At 43.8% G+C, this 12,720-nt stretch overlaps 1 protein-coding gene across 1 annotated transcript in view; it reads right to left on the bottom strand.

Moving 5' to 3' along the window:
- Tfpi (tissue factor pathway inhibitor) overlaps positions 1–12,081 on the bottom strand; it is a 37,094-nt gene extending 25,013 nt beyond the window's left edge. The window contains exon 1 of the mRNA XM_059252845.1: positions 11,941–12,081. The gene's annotated coding sequence lies outside the window, so the exon portion shown is untranslated. The remainder of the gene's footprint in view (positions 1–11,940) is intronic.
- Between the last annotated feature and the right edge of the window lie 639 nt (positions 12,082–12,720).

Below are 12,720 nucleotides of genomic sequence, written 5' to 3'. Positions count from 1 at the left end.
TCGATCCACTGGAAGTAAAGTTACAGACAGTTGTGAGCTGCCATGTGGATGCTGGGACTTAAATTCCAGTCCTCTGGGAGAACAGCAGTGCTGTTAATTGCTGAGCCATCTCTCCAGCCCCTAGAAATATTTTTTAATGACCTAATGTTGACCAATGTTCCTCACTGTGACCTCAACTTCAACCAGCTGCTCAACATCACTCCGATCTCAAGTTCAGTGTCATTTAGTTTTGTTGTAACAGATGTTGACAAAAATATTTCACTGAAGCCATAGCTATATTTACTATTATACATACTGAAAATCATGACAGAAATACATGAAAACACTCTTATAGAAAAAAATGCAAGTAGAACCCTAACCTCTTCCTTCTTCATCCCATTGACTCTTCCTGTTCAGAAATAAACTACCATTGGAACAAATCAGTGTGTTTTCATCTAGAACTTGTATATGCTGTTACATGTGCATATACTTTTATGCTCTGCATATGTAAACATGATGATATGTATTGTTTATGAATTTTTAAATGTTATGTTTCATTGAAGAAACTTTCTTTCAAAATGTTATTTGAGAGCTACTCAGGAATCAACACCAAACCAACCTCCCTGATTGTAATACAGAATAAGGAATTCTGAAAACATAGGAGAATTGAAGTTCTTTTGAGTGTTCATATTCCTCTGTATTATCTACATCCTCCCAACTGTATTGATTTCACCATACAGCAGGGTTAAATGAGGAGGGAGACCTGCAAGTGTCTCAGTTATTATACAGGGGTGTGTATTTAATCTACTAAAAATATATGTAAGTTCAAGACCTAAATTGGTTAAAAATATACCCATCTCTCCCAGAACAAAAGATTAACTATTAAGATGACAATATTCCTCAATGTAATCTACATATTCCATGTAACTTCTATGCAGTCCCCAGAAAGATTTTGTTTTGTCAGAACTGACAGGGAAATCCTAAAATTCATGTGGAGACTCTAGCCATTTACCACAGCTAAGGAAATCACACAAAAGAGCAAGGTTGGAAGCCTCACACTTTGTGATATATGTCGTATGAGCAGATAAAGAAACGATGTCACATATGCATAATGGAGTTTTATCCATCTACAAAGGAGAATGAAATCAAGGCAATCCCAAGAAAATGGATGCAGGGGAAAACCATCATGTTAAGTACACTAAGCCAAATGAATGAAGAAAAAATAACGATGTAGTCTGAAAGCAGGATTAATGAACAAGGGAAGTCCTTGTCAGAGAAGCTTCTTTTTGCAGTAGATGATGACTGATAGAGGCACCCATACCGGATAAGGATAATAAGAGGCCGTAAAGAACTTAGCTCTAAATGAGATAGCTGTATCATGAGCCTTCCCCACAAGACTAAGGGATCAGCATGGAAGTGGGAGGGGAGATTTCAGGGACACTAATACATTATTCATGAAAAGGCGTGGTACAACTAGTAGACATGCATTGGTCTAGTTCAGCTTTCTACAGTGCACGCATTACTAAGTCATCTGTAAATTATCTAGAAAGTCTTGTGCATCAATTTTGCACATTAGCTGGGCATGGCAGTGCATGCCTTTAATCCCAGCACTCAGGAGGCAGAGACAGGTAGATCTCTGTGAGTCTGAGGCCAGCCTGGTCTACAAAGTTCCAGGACAGCCAGGACTGTTACACAGAAAAACCTTGTCTCAAGAAAAGGAGGGGGGGTTGCACATGTATTATAAGTTTGCTGCTAGTAAATTTGAGTTTCCTAGTGCGTATTTTCTTTATTTTTCACACATTATTGGTCTTTTAAAAAGTTTTATGGTCTAGATGGACATAGTGGAACATGTTTTTAATTCCAGCACTCAGGAAGAAGAAGCAGGCAGATCTCTATGGCCAGCCTGGTCTACAAAGTGAGTTCCAGAATAGCCAGAGTTACATAGTAAGACCCTGCTCAAATAAACAAACAAGTTTTATGATAAATATATAAGCTAGTGAGTACTTTCCTATATCTAAAAGGACGGAAATTTTACTTTGGCTGATTATTTATGGTCTACCAATGAAAGGCATGAGAGACAAACCTGACCACTAGAGAAGTGGGAACAGTCTGAAAAAAACATCTTCTGCGTTCATGTAATTTTCTCTCAACAGCAGCAGCTAATGCTGTTTCCTCTTCATGGTCCTTACTTCTACCCACACAATTTGGCTGAGCCCAAGGGTCATGCCCACGAAACCATGGCGTCTGTTTTCTTAAGCCACATGGCTTTTGATTTGCTGTGTCTCGATTCCTGGGTGAGCTAGCAGCACACTAATGCCAAGGAAAATGAGGAAAGGAAAAAAACAGTGTAAAACTACGCTGTGTGGAGAGAGAAGTTATATAAGCTAGTCTCATAGTTGTTTCATTTTTTTCAATATTTTCAGGGTTTGGGGGGTTTTGTTTTTGTTTTCTGTTGCTGCTGCTGCTGCTGCTGCTACTGCTGTTGGAGACAGACTTCCCTGACCAGTCTTTTCCATGTTTTGAAATTAACTTCACGTAAACAGGATTCTCAACTGAAAATTCTAAAGCATCCATAATAACGAGGTGCTGGAAATGAATTGTTGTTAAAAGTGTTTTTTCATGAGACTGTCAAGTCACATTCCCTAGTGGAGGAACGGCTTGGTCTCAGGAAGAAGCCTGCAAACCAGATTTGTACTCTCAGGAAGAGAGTATTTTCTGAAAAAATACGTTGTGGGAATGTAAATGTTTGGGTGATTCTCCAGGGGAGAGCATTGCTGAGAAGCGGCACGTTTACCACATACCACAGACTAGAGAGGCCACACAGGGCCTCATTTATCTCCTTGCTTACTCCCTGGGAGCCACATTCCTAGTGCACAGGGTCATTGCTGTAAGCAAGATGTGAGCGTCAGGCTCACCTATGACAGAAAATTTAAATTAAGCTAAAATAGGACTCTGGTTATAAGATATAGATTAAACATTCATTTCAAAAAGTGGTATTAGAAGCCCAAAGATATATAACTGTAAAACATAATGTAATGTTTTCGGAGAGATTGCCGACCTGCTGGGTTACTATATCTTGACAATAAAGCTGTGCAACTAACGAGGCAGGCGCACTGAACTGACGTTTGCTGTACATCATTTACTTCCCAATATCAATGCCTAGATGACTAGGAAGTGACGGAAGCAGAAGGGATCCTAAACTACATTTGCCTGCAGCACTCTTAAAAGAACTAAGATGTATGGAACAGGCACCAAATTTTAACAGGAAAATATAAAACTAACAAATACATTATTTACATCTCTGTTTATTTCTCTTGAAGCATTATCTTAACTGTATCTGTTACAACAGGATAAAACCTGCTTTCTCCACTATGCTAATCCTATAAGTAAAATTTATTAAATTATATAAATTAAACAGTGGCTATTGTTATCATTTTTAATACAGAAGATTGCTAAAATGTTTTATTCTTCTAATTTAAACTCTATGCTTTATTAGCAACTATATTTATTAATGAAAAGTATTTCCCATCACTCGGTCCACATATAGACAGAAATCAAATTTCAGCCCAGTTCTATAATAACCATATTAATAAAAGAAAGAAAGGAAGTCTGGGAATTTGCCTCTTCCACGTGGAAATTGTGTAGAAGTTTGCCCAATGATAAAACCTGAATAAACAGACAAGACTAAGCCAGACAAAAAGAATGTTTTTGAAAGACTTGAAATGTGCCATGTATCATATTTCCGTAAACTTTGTTGGAAGCAGAAACCGTAAATTCACACATTAAAGAATCAGCTACAGGGAAGACTGGAAAGAGCAAAGGCTGCTGTGTTTGGGCCTCCTGTGAGCACCTACCCATTATCTGCTTTTGCATTGTCTGTCTTAACCTTGCTGTATTTGAGTCAAGTTTGTTTAGATGGAGTCCTGGAGATGCTCTTCTTTACCATGAGGTGCTAGAGCCACAGCTTGTCAATTAAATAACAGTGGTGACGCAAACAGCAGTTTCCATCACCAAGCCCTTAGCATCACCTTGATTTTCTCATTTGTGTCTTGCGCTCATGTTAAGGAAAAAAAAAAAATCTCATCTCATCTCATCACTGTTTTATACAGGAAATAAATCCTGGTTCAAAATAAGAAAATGAATTGTCAAAATTTTTCCTTGAATATAACAGTGTAGGAAATTTTAAATATTCTTATAGATATGTTTGCAAATTAATGGATTTGTTTTAGTGAGAGTGCCAAATAAAAATCTATAAAGAGAAGGGAAGATTTGAAAAAGGCGGTCATAGTCTTCCAATGGAACTGTATTCCAAACCAAGTCATAGGACCTTTTTTTTCTTTTGAAACTTGAGCATACAATGTTATAGATGAAATTTATGTTGGTGGGTATAAAACAAAACAAAACGTAACACCTTCAATACTTAAGATAGGTGTTGTGGGATATTTGTACACTGTGAAGAGGTATTGCTGTTATTGGTGTAATAAAAAGCTGAATGGCCAATACCTAGGCCAGAGAAATAGGCATGACTTCCAGGCAGAGAGAGGAAGAAGGTAATTAAGGCGCGTGAGAGACACCATGAGTCAGACACAGGATGGGAGAGAGGTAAAAAGCCACGTGGTAGAACATAGATTAATAATAATAAATAAATAAATAAATACGAGTTAATTTAAGTTATAAGAGCTAGTGGGACAAGCCTAAGCGAAGGCTGAGCTTTAATAATTAATAATAAGCCTCCGTGTTGTTATTTGTGAGCTGGCGGTCCCAATGAGAAAGTACTACAGACCGGCAACGTTGATGATTAAGTCTTTGAAGATGGGAATTGGGCCGATTTAGGATGGCTTTCCTTTGCTGTCGTTCCAAACCAGACAACAACAGCTTGAAATGCATCTTCCTAGGTAAAGACTAGGGGACTTTACAGCCTAAGTCACAGATGCTGACCAGTACTCTGGGGCTGTCATGACAAAGTACCACACAGTGAGCCACTGAAGCAGCTGAACACAGCGACATCATAGGCTGCTGTGTCCTGTGCTAATGCTAGGCAGTTTGGTTCCCGGAGAGGGCTCCCTCTGGCTTGCAAACGGCCTCTTTCTTAAGCCTTCCTCTGGCATCTTCTCTGTTTGTGCACAGGGACACTGAGAAAAATAAACCTCTGCACCTTCATCTTACCACAAGGCGATCAACCCCATAGGATGAGAAACACAACCTGACTTCTACTTTGTTTTAATTGCCTCGTAATGCCTGTCTTCCCAAATACCGTCACACTTGAGGCCAGGCTCCAACACACAACTCTGAGGAGAACATAGGTCAGTCTATAGCAGGAATTTGTGTCAGAAGTGAGGGCCACTGATCCATCAGTTGCCTGGAGCCAGTGACGACGCATCACCAGTCAGAGAGTCTATTTTTCTTAAACCAGTTTTTTTTTTTCCATAGCTACAGATTTCCAAGTTCTGATAATTCTTGCATTGTGAAACTTGGGGCATGGCTGAAAAGTTTATCACATTACTACTAAGATGTAGAAATCACAGGTATAAATAGTATAATTCCTATCTAGTTTGCCCATATTATCTTCCCTCTCCATCTCCCTGGCCCTACCCTTTCTCTTTCTTCTTGGTGTATACATATATATTTCCTAAAGAGACATTATCAACTTATTTTACTTGAAAAAAAAAACTTTTGATCAATTTCCCCCTGCCAGGGTCTCATTACCTCTGTATGCCTGGAATCCAGTCCTGACATAATCTCATGAACACAATGGAAACACAGCTTCATAGTCAAATTTCTCTTCAAATGTTGCCTTCTGAGAATAGTTTGAATACAGAAGACAAATAGCTCCATATATATATCTATGTGTTTTTCATGCATGTATATATACATGTTCATATGTGTGAGTGCCCGGGTGGGGGTTTATAAGTGCATGTGTGTAGAAGTGTGAGGTTAATGTTGGATGTTTCCTTAATCACTCTCCACCTTTGAGGTCCAGGAAGGATCTTCACTGAACCCAGAGCTCACTGTTTATCTGTCTGTCTCACCAGCTTGCTGATTCCCTGATCTGCCTCCCACAGGATGTTATTATAGACAGAGCTCCATGACCACCTAGCTTTTATGTGGGTATAGGAGATTCAAACTTCTTTTTGCTTGCGTAGCAAATGCTTTACCTTCTGAACTAGCTCTTCTGCCTTTTTACAGGCTGCTAAGGGAGAAAGGTCATCAGCCGTCTTACCTAGCTGCTTTGTGAGATACAACAATGATCAGCCTGGCAATAGATACCTATTTGTGTAATAGAGGCATGAGTGTTATGGGGGTAACCAACAGCTTTCTAATTGGATTTTTAAGGCTCACTCCACAGGAGGAAGCTCGGGCATGGTACTCTAAGTCTTTCCCAGAACACGTGTGCATACTGGCAGCCTTAACTAGACTCAGTGATTTATGGGAAGGGTTGTAGGGGAGGGCATGGGGAATGGATTTGATAAAAATACATTTGTATACTTGTATGAAACTACAAAAAAAAATACATTACCATTTTGTCTCTAGAAAAAGAAAAGGGAGGGAGGGGGAGAGAGAGAGTTGATTTTTCAAAATGACAAGTAGTTGTGAACTTTTAAAACTGTGAAGATCTGATGTTTTCTCTTCATAAAATAAGGTATTAACCATTCCTCATTAAATGATTTCTAGGCTTTTGTGAACTCAACCAATCAATTTGAGGTAATGTTTGCCTTTAAATCTCAGTAATCCTTCCCATTAGACACTTGAATTACACTCACAGCTGGATTTTATCAACTAAATAGCAATTAAAGACAAAATAGGCAGGACTTTGGAAAGTGTTGGGTAAGAGAAAACATGTAGATGGTTTACAGTATATTCACTAAGTCATGCATTTTCCTACACCGGAATGTTTATTGTTCAGAAATACCTGCAGTTCTTCAAAATACCAAAAGTATACTTACAAACTAAATACTACAAAAATGTCTAAATATACATTCATATTTATTTCAGCAAAGAAAATAGTATTATATACTTAAGCAGTGTTAATTTTCAAGATTGTAATAATATTAAATTGTTGCAATGTTGATTTCAAGATTGTAACAATGTTAAATTGTTAAATGTATTAAATATGGTGACACTTTCATTCACTGAATGCTATGTCCTATGAAGTTGATTAGTAATGACAACAAGTAGATGATTATGTGGGAAATAAGCAAGAGAATATTAATTTTTTTTTTTTTTTTTTTTTGGTTTTCCAGGACAGGGTTTCTCTGTGTAGCTTTGCTCCCTTCCTGGAACTCACTTGGTAGTCCAGGCTGGCCTCGAACTCACAGAGATCCGGCTGGCTCTGCCTCCCGAGTACTGGGATTAAAGGCATGCGCCACCACCGCCCGGTGAGAATATTAATTTTGAAAGCCCTCATACTCACAACAAAATGTATGTTTGAAGATTATTTGGTGGAGAGGGAGGGAATGATGTGGAAAGAGAGATACATAATTTGATAAGAGAAGATACATAAGTTTTGTGAGAATGTGGACATAGTTTTGCCATTTTTCTTTAAATTTTTAAATGTTAATTTTGTCATTTTTGTTGGCTATTGAGGCAGTAATTAATTGACACTCATCACAATCAATATGATCACAGATCAGCTCACAGAGGCTAGCCTCTACCTATACCTAAAGAATAAATCTTTGATTACACTCATCATGGTGAGTTGTGATTGAGTTAGATGTCAGTACATGATAATCTGTATGGCACTGGTTCTCAACCTACCTTATGTTGCAACACTTTAATATAGCTCCTTGTGCTTTGGTGAACCTCCCAACCATAAAATTACTTCATTGCTACTTCATTACTGTAATTTTGCTACTGTTATAAATCGTAATGTAAAAATCTGATATGTAGGATATCTGATATGCAATCCCCAAGGGGTCACAACTCACAGGTTGAGAACCACTGGTGAGGGGGGGAAGATCTGTAGGTATATATTTTATCTTATTGGGTTGAAAATAAGGTGCCTTCGTCTAAGTGCACTATATAGGAAGAACCACCCAAAGTCACCTTTAACTTGTTCTATAGATGTCACACCTGTGACTCAGCAGCTGTCATAAGATATTAAGAAAGATGGCTCTAAGCACATTGATTTACTGTAAATGAAGGGAATGTTATGGAAAGAGCCTGAATTCATGCTGAGGTGGCCAGCCTTGACACACCCACGCCTCTGTGTTTTAGGTACTAGGGGCTAATAACTAGCCTCATTAATTTAAGCTTGTATCTAATATGGTTGTTTTCTTTGGGGAACAAAATATAACCGGACAACTGCTGTTTTGTGCTTTCATGAACAAGCTACTAACCAACTTTTTAAACATTTTTAGTCGGAGGATATTTAAGGTGATGAGACAATTAATACCATATAGCTCACAAAGGCCAGAGTCTTCTTTTGTTTAACTATGTTTCAGGCAGTGAGACGGTGCAGCAGGTACAGGGACACGCACAGCGGGTCCAGGGAGACGGTACAGCGGGTACAGGGAGACAGTACAGCGGGTACAGGGAGACGGTACAGCGGGTACAGGGAGACCGCACAGCGGGTACAGGGAGACGGTACAGCGGGTACAGGGAGACACACAGCGGGTACAGGGAGACCACACAGCAGGTACAGGGAGACCACACAGCGGGTACAGGGAGACCACACAGCGGGTACAGGGAGACGCACAGCGGGTACAGGGAGCCCACACAGCGGGTACAGGGAGACGCACAGCGGGTACAGGGAGACGGTACAGCGGGTACAGGGAGCCCACACAGCGGGTACAGGGAGACGCACAGCGGGTACAGGGAGACGCACAGCGGGTACAGGGAGACGGTACAGCGGGTACAGGGAGACGGTACAGCGGGTACAGGGAGACACACAGCGGGTACAGGGACACGCACAGCGGGTACAGGGAGATGCACAGCGGGTACAGGGAGATGCACAGCGGGTACAGGGACACGCACAGCGGGTACAGGGAGATGCACAGCGGGTACAGGGAGATGCACAGCGGGTACAGGGAGACCGCACAGCGGGTACAGGGAGACGCACAGCGGGTACAGGGAGACCGCACAGCGGGTACAGGGAGACCGCACAGCGGGTACAGGGAGACCACACAGCGGGTACAGGGAGACCACACAGCGGGTACAGGGAGACGGTGCAGCGGGTACAGGGAGACGCTGCAGCGGGTACAGGGAGACGCACAGCGGGTACAGGGAGACGGTACAGCGGGTACAGGGAGACGGTACAGCGGGTACAGGGAGACGGTACAGTGGGTACAGGGAGACGCACAGCGGGTACAGGGAGACACACAGCGGGTACAGGGAGACCACACAGCGGGTACAGGGAGACCACACAGCGGGTACAGGGAGACCACACAGCGGGTACAGGGAGACCACACAGCGGGTACAGGGAGACGCACAGCGGGTACAGGGACACGCACAGCGGGTACAGGGAGACTGCACAGCGGGTACAGGGAGACGCACAGCGGGTACAGGGAGACCGCACAGCGGGTACAGGGAGACGCACAGCGGGTACAGAGGGACACGCACAGCAGGTACAGGGACACGCACAGCGGGTACAGGGAGACCGCACAGCGGGTACAGGGAGACGCACAGCGGGTACAGGGAGACGCACAGCGGGTACAGGGAGACGCACAGCGGGTACAGGGAGACCGCACAGCGGGTACAGGGAGACGCACAGCGGGTACAGGGAGACGCACAGCGGGTACAGGGAGACGCACAGCGGGTACAGGGAGACCGCACAGCGGGTACAGGGAGACGCACAGTGGGTACAGGGAGACGCACAGCGGGTACAGGGAGACCGCACAGCGGGTACAGGGAGACGCACAGCGGGTACAGAGGGACACGCACAGCAGGTACAGGGACACGCACAGCGGGTACAGGGAGACCGCACAGCGGGTACAGGGAGACGCACAGCGGGTACAGGGAGACGCACAGCGGGTACAGGGAGACGCACAGCGGGTACAGGGACACGCACAGCGGGTACAGGGAGACCGCACAGCGGGTACAGGGAGACGCACAGCGGGTACAGGGAGACGCACAGCGGGTACAGGGAGACCACACAGCGGGTACAGGGAGACCACACAGCGGGTACAGGGAGACCGCACAGCGGGTACAGGGAGACCGCACAGCGGGTACAGGGAGACCGCACAGCGGGTACAGGGAGACCGCACAGCGGGTACAGGGAGACGCACAGCGGGTACAGGGAGACGCACAGCGGGTACAGGGAGACCACACAGCGGGTACAGGGAGACCACACAGCGGGTACAGGGAGACCACACAGCGGGTACAGGGAGACCACACAGCGGGTACAGGGAGACCGCACAGCGGGTACAGGGAGACGCACAGCGGGTACAGGGAGACGCACAGCGGGTACAGGGACACGCACAGCGGGCAGAGGCTTCTGCTGCACAAACACTGAAGTCTATTTTAATCACTGGACTTAACGCAAAGGTGGAAGGAGAGAATAACTTCATAAGTTGACCATATTTTTAAAGATTCCCCAGACCAGAAATTAAATATGGGGAGCAATGAAACAAACCATTTTGGACTTGGAGAATGAATATGAGAACATGGAGTGATTTAAAACGAAACAGAAATGAAACTACACACACACACAGACAACCCTCCCAACATAGTTCCTGGCTCTGAGTCATCCATTTACTGAAAGACTGACCAATCCAATGCAAAACTTCTTTTGGATTTGACTTTAGTTAGAGGAAAGTGTAATTTCCTGGAGAATTGCTCAATATAAAATTCCCTGATGACATAATATATCCATGTTTGAAATTGTGACCATTTCACTGATTAAAATATATTTTTTTCTTTTAGGTACAAAAGTAGTTGATACAAATGGTTGTATAAAACAAAGAAGGTTGCTCTTGAGATAAAGATACTAAAATCTTTTTTTTTTTTTTTTTTTTTTTTGGTTTTTCGAGACAGGGTTTCTCTGTGTAGCTTTGCTCCTGGAACTCGCTTTGTAGACCAGGCTGGCCTCGAACTCACAGAGATCCACCTGCCTCTGCCTCTCGAGTGCTGGGATTAAAGGCGTGCACCACCACCGCCCGGCTTGATACTAAAATCTTTAGACTTTGTGGCTCTAACTTCTTATTCATAACATAAAAAGTAAAAATGGCCGCGGTGGCGGCGGCGGCGGCGGCGGAAGCGGAGGCGGCGGAGGCGGAGGCGTACACCTTTAATCCCAGCACTCAAGAGGCAGAGGAAGGCCGATCTCTGAGTTTGAGGCCAGCCTGGTCTACAGAGTAAGTTCCAGGACAGCCAGGGCTACACAGAGAAACCCTGTCTCAACCCACTCCCCCTCTTCCACAAGCAAAAAAATAAATAGAAACAACCATAGGAAAGGAATAACAATATTTTTTGTTAAAAAGATTAAAAACTTAAATGAAGGTACAGTTATTCAGTATGAATTGCTAGAGATGGAAGAATTCATAAGTATCTGAAATATTCTGGCATATTTTAGAACAATCAAAGAACTAGAAACCAGTGCGGGAGGGCTATCTGAGCCACAGCATCACTTCACACGATGGCTAGCTCGTCCTACTCACTATACAGCAGGCTGCTGTCAACTTACCTTGATCCTTCTGTCTGTCTCTCAAGGGCTAGGATTAGCGGTGTACCACTGCGTCTGACCAATCTTCTATCTGAAGTTGTGATGAGAACTAGGGATAGTAACCAGTGAGGTTGGGCAGGTTCCCTAAATCAGCTCTTCTGAGAACGCCCTTGCTGGAGGCCAGGAATGCCAATGCAGGGGTCTGGTTCCTGTTTCTGAGGCTCTTAAATAAGCATCTCCCCGCCTAGAGGCGTTAGAGAGACTGTGTGACAGAAACTTGAGACAGGCACCTGGACGGATGGATGCCTTGTGGTTGAGTCAACTGGACTGCCCAGCACACATCTCCCTCCTGGATTGCTTACCTGGGTGAGTCGATAGTCCTCAAAAAGTTCCAAGGACGAGGTTCCAAAGTTAGACTGTGTTCAGAAGAAATCCGGAGGCAAGCCCCCAAAGTGACACGGTCTAGAAGTAATACGGCCTGGAAGTCTTGATTGGGTTCAGTTTTCCTGCCGGTTAAAGAAAAAAAAGGCAGAAAAAAATCTGAAGCGCAACAGATAACAGCGGAGAGCCCCCAAGCACCGCTCACAGACTCAGCAGTTGAAGGAAGGTAGCTATGAGGGTGAGGAAACACACGCAGGCAGCAGACACACCGAGAAAAATACCTCCGCGAAGCAGAGACGGGTACTCCGGCAGCCGGAAAAACCCAGGTCTCTACTGGAGGCCTGGGGTTTTAAAGGCTCTGAAGAGCCTTCCTACCTACTTTAGGGTTGGTCACTTTGGAGACAGATAGGATGGTTGATTGGTCCAAAAATATGTGTGACACATCCTCATCAGGCCTTGAACTTGCTGAGCCAGTTCCCCAGCGGGGATTCTTGAGGCCTTTGTCTCAAGTTAGGAGACCCAGGAAGAAACTGGTCACCTTTGTTACCAGTTTGTTATCAATCTGTCTGCCTACCCGGAAGTTTAACTCCTGATCACTGACCCTGATAGACAAAAATACCAGCTTCTGGTAACAGGAGAAGAGATGGGTAGCAACAGACTCCACCTGGAGCTTGCTTCAAGTGCAGCCAAGAATTGCCCCATGCCTCCCCCCACCGCCAAGGCCCTGCCTGAACTATGGAAGTTGTTGGATTGACTGCCCA

The sequence above is a fragment of the Peromyscus eremicus genome, unplaced genomic scaffold (assembly GCF_949786415.1).
Source record: "Peromyscus eremicus unplaced genomic scaffold, PerEre_H2_v1 PerEre#2#unplaced_300, whole genome shotgun sequence".
Classification (NCBI taxonomy): Eukaryota; Metazoa; Chordata; class Mammalia; order Rodentia; family Cricetidae; genus Peromyscus; species Peromyscus eremicus.
The sequence above is the reverse complement of the archived record's forward strand: the minus strand, read 5'-3'. Positions and strand labels throughout refer to the sequence as shown.